An 8,946-nucleotide genomic window follows, 5' to 3' on the forward strand; every position below is an offset into this window, starting at 1 on the left:
AACCTGAAATTTCAATTAAAACAATGTTTATATTTATAACTTCAAATATTATTTTTAAATCACTAAATATTCCATCTTACTATTTCTGCACTCACAACTAGAGAGTTTCATAGGCCTCAGAGACACATGGAATCAATTATATTAATTTAAATAGTAATTTACGGGACACCTATAATAAAAAGACCACTTTCATAGAAGATTGAACTCAAACTGTATCATTTTTCTATGAGATGTACAACATGGCATAGCGAAAAGAATTTGAATTAAAGGTTTAAAGGCCCAAGTTCAAATCCTTTTTTAGATGGTGTGACTTTAGACTAGTAGTTCATCATCTCTACGATTCTGCTTCTCCCTGTAATGAAGCAGAAAGCTTTCCATGCACAGGTAGTCTCACCCTTAACTACTCAGTCAAAATTTATCATTCCATCCAGGATATTTTGAGAGTAAGAGGAGATAAAATTAATAACTTAAACAGAATGATAAGGGTAAAATGGGGAAGTTCAGGCCAACCACTGAATATGTTTTCTTTATTGGCTTCTCATTTGTGTCCTACAAGTCAGTATTTTGACATTCACCACTATAATGCTGTTCCCTGAGCATGTGGGATATTCCTAAAATTGTACTCTGCACACAGTAGGCACCCATTAAGTGTTTGTTTTTCTTTTCTTTTTTTTTTTTTTTTGGTACTAATATTTTAACTCAGGGGTGCACAAACACTAAGCGACATCCCCAGCCCTTTTTATTTTTTTTTCTTTTGGTACTGAGGTTGAACCCAGGGACACTCGACCACTGAGCTACATCTCCAGCCCTTTTCTATATTTTATTTAGAGACAGGTTCTGGCTGAGTTGCTAAGTACCTTGCTAAGTTGCTAAAACTGGCTTTGAACTAATAATCCTCCTGCCTCAGCCTCCCAAACTGCTGGGATTACAGGCGTGCGCCACAGTGCCTGGCTAAATGTTTGTTTTTCAAAAAATAAGATAATATTTACCTCCCCATGGAGTACAAATATGAAGATGTTCTTAAAACATTTTGATACATAAGATATGAAATAAAATGGTTCATATCACTACATTTATTATGGAAGTCCCATGCTGATGGATTTGGAAAGTATCTACATTGAGAGGAGAGTTATGTTGTAAGCTCAGTGACATCACTAGAGGAGACAGGATAAGACCAGCTCAAACTAAGGCTGGAGGCCAAACCTTGGGAAACACACTACATTTTAGGAAAATAAGATGAAAATGGAGGAATTTAAAAAGAAATGTATTCATTCCTCAGAAAATAAAAAAGCAAATTTTTAATTTTTTTATATATGACAGTGGAGTACGTTACTATTCATATTACACATATAGAGCACATTTTTCATATCTCTGGTTGTATACAAAGTATATTCACATCAATTCATGTTTTCATATGTACTTTTGATAATGATGTCCATTATATCCCACCATCATTTCTAATCCCCCACCCTCTCCCTTCCTCTCCCACCCCTCTGCCCTATCTAGAGTTTGACTATTCCAACCAAGCTCCCCCTCCCTACCTGACTATGTAGGAAAAGTTTTTTAATATCTTTGTTTCATTAAGTTACTATTTGCACCACATCAGGGAACTTATTCAACTAATACTTAATCCTCAGCAATTTTGTGGTGCTTGGAATGTGACAGATGTTGAATTGATTAGGAGCGAGCAAAAACCTAATAAACAAATATATTCCCACATGCTATTTGCTGGAGAGAGGGATTGGGGAATGGACCCTGGCCATCACATCAGAAACTGATGCGCTGAGTCATGAATCCTGCACCCCAAGTATTCAGAATGAGGTTGAGAAACATGAGAATTTCTGAGTGCTTACATGATCAAGAAGGTCATACTGGCTCAACAAATAGAAACAAAATTTCCCCTCCTTTTATCTTACTTTTTTTTTTTTGATAGGACAGTGGGGATGTCCATTCTGAATGTGTCTCTTTCCTAGACATCATGGAATTGAGCTTGAATTTTCTAGGTAATGACCTCAAGTGGTCCTTTTCATTTGCAAACAGAAAGTGAATTCTCTATGTGCTAGGTTAAAGAGTGATTTCCTCCAAGTTAGTGGAAACAAAATTATCTTGTACATCTTAGGGATTTTAAATGGTTTCATGGTCCCTCTGATGCCTCTGCTGTGACATATCCCAAGACTCCACAAGCAAGAGCTCTGTGAGCATAGGGAGCAATTAAGTGCTGAATGATGAAATAGTTCTAGATCTACAAGTTAATACACAGTAATCAAGATAATCTTCCAAGGAATTAGGAACCAATAGCTTGTGAATCTCACCTGACCACTCATTTCTCTGTTTTGGGCAGATGTCTCATTGAAGCTTTGTTCTCCATAAGCCTGGGGGAATTTGGCTGTCTATTCTTCCATTTTTCCTATTTTCCCCTATCCCTTGTCTCTTGTGGTTTCTCATTTCCCATGGGCCAGAACTCAATTGCAAGGTGACACCTGCTTTAAGGCTGCTGGGAAATGCCTTTATTCTGAACAGCTGTGGAATTGGCTCCACTTGGTATGGTTACTAATCTACAAAAAATTGATCATCAATATTAAAGTATATCCAGCAAGACCAAAGCATAAGATCAGACTTTTGTGTGTAGATAATTCACTAAAGTAGCCTCTGTTTTTTTTTTTTTTTTGGTCGAACTAAACTCATATAATTGCATAATGATGTTTCCTTCCACAACTGGACAAATCACATCTCCGATGGTGTCACCAAAGAGAGTCATGGAGATGAAAATTCCCATTTCTCAGTGAAAAGATGTTGAAACCATCATAGCATCATAGCACAATGTATCAATGTCTAACTCAGGAGGGGTGATTCTGGTAGAAACAAGCCTACTACTGCATGCACTGCCAGTCATGCACTGCCAGTCATGCACTGTACAGCACATACAATTATGGAGGGTACACAGTAGTTGATAGTAACTACAGATGAATTAGATTGGCTATATATTTACTATACTATATATTTTTTTTCTTTTCAGAGGATACTCCCACTATTTGTTTTAAAAGACCCTTAAATAAAACAATGTTCTGTGTTATGCTAGCTCTAGTCTAATATCTTGTCTGTTCAATGAATATCATAGTTTCATCAAGGAGCCATGTCTGCTGATTAACACAGACCATCTAGGTCTGTGTGAGTACACTCTGTGGTCTCATAATGACACATTTCTCAGAACATATCTCATGTTTAAACACACATGATATTTTGTTTTAAGTGCTTTATTACTGGATATTTTCCTCTTTGTTTATTTGCTTATTTATTGAATTTTACCCCCTCCCTTTTACAGTGTGAACTCCAGTTGAGAGATTTCTGTCTGTCCTGTTGTTGGCCATAATGTCAATGTGCAGAACAGTGCCTTGTGTATAGAAGCCCGGTAAAAACATGGGACTCAAAGATTGAATTATGTGTTTTTCTTCCAGAAATTTGATCATAGGACTCATTAAATATTTTATGTGAAAAAATAAAATTGTCCAGTGTGTTTAAATGAATATGAATAAACACAAAGTAAATAAACAAACACAAAATAGAATGCAAACAAAACTTCATTAAAGTTCTGTTTACTTGTTCATTGTGCCAGGTGTAGGGACTTTTTAAAATATTTTCTTTCTCATAACCAGCTTCATAAGTGTGTTTCCTGATTCAGTTATTTCCACCTAGATTGTCATGTCTGGTCTGTGGTAAAATTTTAGTTCTGTGCTTTTATCCCAGCAAGATCAGATGATGAACTCTTCTCACTTTTCTAGCTTCTCTCTGTTGCTTTCCAGAATCTTCAGCTAAGAGAAAGAAAAATTATGCTCTTTACCCAGATAAGTAAATCATCTCTTCTCACAAATTAATTTGGCATATGTAGTACTAATAAATATCTGCACCAGAATTTAGAAGCTATGAAATAAAATTTGTTCTTATATAGTGCTTTCTATATATGTATATGGATGTGTGTGTGTGTGTGTGTGTGTGTGTGTGTGTGTGTATGTGTGTGTATTTACTTTCCTATCCATTAAGATCCATTAGATTGTAAAAAACACCCAGGGAGTTAGCTGCACCACTATCTTCATTTCACAGATGCAAGAATGAATACTTGGAGAAAGAAAATGCCACAACAAATACATGACAGAGACCCAAATCAAAGCTGGCCATCCACACACAAGGGTATATACTTAACACAGATTCTCTACATTTATATGACTTTATTTAAGTTTCAGATTAAGTGGGCTCTTTTGAAATACAGAGGATACAGGGAATTTGATCATGTGTACTGTCCTTTAGCCAGATGTCCTGCAGGGCTCAGACCTGGGGACCATATTCAGGATCCTGCAGGTGCAAGAAGATGTGAGGTGATGGAATTGTGGACATGCTTTATTTGAAGGTGGCAGCAGACTCATGCATCTTTCCATAGACCTTTTCTATATTCAGGCCAAACAAAGGAGGCCCAGTGCCAACAGGTTATATAAATACCTTCATAAGTGCACGCTCACCAGCAGATATTTTTGACCTTGAGTACATATGCTGCATCAGGGTGCTTATGACCTTGACTACATACAAAACAGAGCTGGCTGGAAGTACCAGTGAGGTAGCCTAACTCTAGCTATCTTAGGACCACCCCACACCAAGAAAATGAGCAATGATATTCTTGACTTAAGAAGATATTCTTATTCTACTTAAATTATTATATCAAATACTTGATTTACCATCCCGATGAGACAAACAAGTCACCATACCTGGAAGGCAGGGTCCCTAGAAAATGGATGCTATCTCAACAAAGTATGTTGCTGGCCCTACCTCTAGGTAGAATATAGGAACAGAGAATTCACATTAAAGATGAGTAATCAATGATAAAAAGCCCCTAATATTCCTAGAAGTGGTACAGGAAGATAGATCCCCCATAGGCAGCCAAGATAAGGGCCTTGAAGAAGGGCAGTTGGGGAGGGAGACATCATCAAACCAAAAGAAGACATTGGTTCTGAAAGACATTCCATGACTTGCTACCCTGTGCTTACCACAGTGACTTCTGGATTAAAACACCTGTTTCTGTTCCTCAAAGCTTCAACCATAGCACTCCTTGCCCTCACCCCTAGCAATGACGGACCACAAGCATACCACTATCTGAACTGCTTCCACTTCTTAATTGAGGTGTCAAAAAACACCACATGAGACCTGTCTTCTTAATTATGTAACTAAGTCATTGAAATTATGCACTTCTGAGTGGTATATTAAGCACAGAGCTTGAAGAGTTTGACTGGTCCCTCTTAGTAACCCTTACCCCGCCAATCACCTTTGCTGGGCCATCAGATATGCCTTTAAAAACCCCTAGACAATAGTCACCCATTAGCATCCTTCTCTTGGGACCCCTCCCCTTCAGGAACTCTGCTTTCTTTCTATTACTCTGATAAATCCTATTACTTTTCTGTCACCCTTGTGTTTGTGGATTTCACTCCTCAAATTCATGAGACATAGAACCCAATTTCCAAACTCTGTTACATTAGCAGGGCCAGCATAACCAAACCCTTGGTAAAGTCTGTTTACAGGTATGTATATATAAATGTTTACATATATATAAATATTTACATATATATATGTATATGAATATATATATATATATATATATATATATATATATATATATGTATATATATTGTTCTTCTTGTTTTTGTTATTTGTTTGGTATTACTGATGTACTATTGCAGCATTTTAACCTAAAAAAAAGCCCTTTCCCTGTGCCTGTCTTCTTAACAGTTCCTTTGGAGAGATCAGGCAGAGGCAAGTCAACATTCTCAATTCTCGGACTTTCCTCTCGTTCCACAGGAAAGAAGTTCAAACCTTTAAGAATTTCCCACTGATCCCTTAGTGATATGGTCCCCACTTAATAACTGGTCCCTAGAAGGGGGCAGGGCTTCAGGGAAATTTAGCCACAGTTGCTTTCACTTTGCATCAGCTCAGAGCCCTGGGAACTTCAGGAGGAGGTAGCTGACCCTGCTGCCTGCCCTGGGGGACTCCCAGCCCTGCACCTCAGGCCTGAGGGCCTCCCATTCTGCCTTCCTTTCCCCTGCCCCTGATCTGTTGGTGTCTACTGTAGCCCCAAGTGCCAGAGGTGTGGGACTTAGCCCTGGTGTGTGTCCCCAGGGATTTCTGCAGGTTTGTCTGTTTAGGGGAACCTTGGGGGATGCCTGGAGGGGGCATTTAGCCATCTTCTGATAACCCCCATGGCTCCCTTTCCCTTTTCTTACTTCCTCTCTGTTTCTCTCCATCACTTTTGACTTCCCTCCCTCTCTCTTTCTCTGGGATAAGTGATGTTTTCTCAATTTCGTATAAGTTTGTGTTTTGGAAATGTGGCTTTAAGCTTCCATGCAACTGAATCATTGCAGCCTGTAAGACCATCTTTGTAAAAATTGAAAAGACTGCTGCTGCCTATTTTGTAAATGTCTGAACACTTAAAATTTAGGACTGAAAAATTAAAGATAAATCACTCTGTTTTTGTGCAGGCCCCACTGTGCAGCCCACATCTCCTCCTGGCTGAAGCCCAGGTTCTCCACTTCTGCCTGCAACAGGTGGTCCACTGGGCTCCTCCCCTGGGAGGAGCAGAATGGGAGGCTGTCAGTTCTGAGGTTTAGGTTTGTGATTCCCCTAGTGCAGGCAGCAGGGTCACCTACCTCCTCCTGAAGTTCCCAGTGCCCCTCCCTGCTCCTCCCCTTCCCTGCCTGCTTCTGACCTGTTAAGCCAGACTCTTGCATGTCTAGTGTCCAACACGGACAAAGCTACCTGGCTCAGAGGAAGCCCTCTCTCTTCCCAGCTGCCTAACATTCAAGGCTTTGACCTTGATCAGCCATTGTGGCCACTCTTTACCCTATTGCAAGACACCTTTCTGAAGTGCTGTAGTATAAAAATGTCACATGTAATTCATATGTTATATGAAAATTCTATTATTTTCATTTTAGAAAGAGAGTACTAAGGTTCAGGAGGGTTAAGTTTATGACACCTATGCTATATTCCTAAGGAGTGGAGTATGGAACACACTTCTGAATATAAGGCACTGCTATTTAAAGCAGCATCAGGGTATTTCAGGGATTTCCTTTTAGTGGGCACTGGTGAATCTTACAGCCTCCCCACCTGTGGTTAGCATTCAGAAGGAGCCTCAGTATTCATATCATCCTGCCTTTCTCTCCACCTACCTACCTCCTAGCTGCAACACTAACCCTCTGATTCCCTCTCTCCCCGCACTAGAGAGAAGCATGCCATACCTCTGTGGCCAACTGTTTTCCACAGCCATGTTGTGTCAGCATATTGCCACCCTCTGATCTAATCAGTCTTCAAAAGGAGCCAAGAACATAGCCCAATTCTTGGCCTGCAGGAGGCCTTCTACTAAAGCTTCTTGAACTTTTTGATACTGATGTATTCCCAATGGCACTGAAGGGCATCTCTGTGACCTTGTCTATGAGTTTGTGACTGTCCTGTCTGCAATCTTAAACTATGAGAATGAGGAGAAAATGCCTTTGGAGGTCTCCTTTGTGTTCCCCATGGATGAAGTCTCTGCTGTCTATAGTTTCAATCCCTTGATAGATGGGAAGAATATTGTGGCAGAATTACAGGACAAATTGGAGGTACAAAGATGAGTACTGTATTTCCTCTCTTCTTTTTTTTTCCCTTTCTGCACAATCTTTACAATTGCTACAAGTGGCACCTTCACAAAACATGCTGGTTTTGAATGCTGTTTCTTGCTTCTAACTGCTGGTTTCTAAAGTTGTTTTTGGGAAAAATCAATTGGAGGCATTCTAACTGTAGCTGGGAACATGCCAAAGTCCATAGTACTGCCATTCCATCAGTCTTTTTTTCTGTGCTCCTAGTCTCTTCATATTAAATTTCTTTTTTTCTTTGCTCATCATATTATCTTTAGGCCCAAAAGAACTGTGAGGAAGCAATGTCCTGGATCTCCAAGCCTACATATTGGATGAAGACAGGTACTCTGGGGATGTCTTCTGTTAGAATCTAGGGAACCTCTAGCCTGGGTTGAAGGTGAAGCTCACCCTGAGGTATGTGCACAAGTTGCACCAGGAAGCACATGGGGCCATGTGCTACCTGCTCCTAGCCATTTTGAATCCTAGATACTATCTTTCTGATAAGTACCTGTCCTCATTGAATAATAGTGGTGGCATAATGGGAAACTTCTCTTACAGTTATGAGGGTGCCAAAAGTGCTGGCAAGATAACTATTTACAAGCTTTGGGGACAGTGCCATGATATACAAATTCCTGTTGTCCTTTTGAAAGAACTGTTCTACACACTCAGCATGGTTGCCACCATCAGCTTCCAGCATGGTATCCAGAGGGTTTATTCCAACTTCCCTTGGAGTCCATTCAGTTCCTTGCAGATGATAAGATTTCTGCTCTAGTAAATCAGAGGAGTGTTGTTGCCAGGACCCTATTTCTTGGGTGTTGGGTCTTGACTTTGTCCAACCCTTTCCAAGTGGTCCTTATTTTTCCCTGTTAACTCCGAGGGAGGTGCACTGTGCTCCCTCCTCACCCAGATTTAATGTGCTGAGTTGTCCCTTGATTCTCCCTTCTGCTCCTGGTCATGCTCACTGGTGGAGGAAGCCTGTGGCCCTCAGCTCTGACCTCAGCTCCAGGAAGAAAAGAGTGATGGTTCCAATCTGGCTCCCTTGCTGGTCCAAAACTCAGGTTTCCATGGTTGAAGGATACAAGTTTGACAGGGATGTAGAACTCCTGATTTAATACAATAAGGTTCACAGCCTCCACTCTGCTACTATGAATAGCTATGGACATAGGCATACCCTAGAAGAATCCAGGTATTTTCTTTCTCTCTTTGTGGTTACTTCCTGGGAAGTGACTCTCTGTCTTGGAATTGCCCTCAAATATCCTTACTTTTATTTCCTCTTTATAGCTGTAGTTGAACACATCAA

This window comes from Spermophilus citellus (genome assembly GCF_964194105.1).
Source record: "Spermophilus citellus genome assembly, chromosome: 2".
Classification (NCBI taxonomy): Eukaryota; Metazoa; Chordata; class Mammalia; order Rodentia; family Sciuridae; genus Spermophilus; species Spermophilus citellus.